This window comes from Hypanus sabinus, chromosome 3, assembly GCF_030144855.1.
Source record: "Hypanus sabinus isolate sHypSab1 chromosome 3, sHypSab1.hap1, whole genome shotgun sequence".
In the NCBI taxonomy this organism is placed as follows: Eukaryota; Metazoa; Chordata; class Chondrichthyes; order Myliobatiformes; family Dasyatidae; genus Hypanus; species Hypanus sabinus.
Window position 1 is genome coordinate 14,273,149 of NC_082708.1, and position 525 is coordinate 14,273,673.

Sequence of the window (525 nt, forward strand, 5' to 3'; positions counted from 1 at the left end):
TCACTCGCACCTTAAACTTCAACTTAGTGAACTTGCTAGGGTCTCCATCCTTTTCATAATAAAAGACTTCAGGCTGAAACATTAACTCTCTTTCTTTTCCCACGGATGCAGCCTGACCCACTGAGTATTTCCAGCACTTTTATTTCTTATTATAGTAAAGGATGGTAGCGAAGATAAACTTGCTCTACCTATTATATGTTCTCAATAGCATGTGCCTTAAATAGCCTCTGACAACCAAGTCCAGCTCCTGGCCTTCACATCTGGCTTAGCCATTAAGCCTGGCATACCAGTTTCTACTGACAGGAGAGCAGGCAAAGGTGGGTTACTGGTGCCTTAAAACCTATTGCTTTGGGCAGATGGGGCTCACTACCTGCAGTTGGCAGCTCATGTAGGAGAAGGAAATCTCAAACCTCTGCTACTCTGTGGCTATACCGCTCATAGGGGAGGCTTTGGGAGTAGACCCCGAGGAAAAATCCAGAGCTGGAGTCCCTAAGGCAGTCCCGTGTTGAGTTCAATACTGACTGG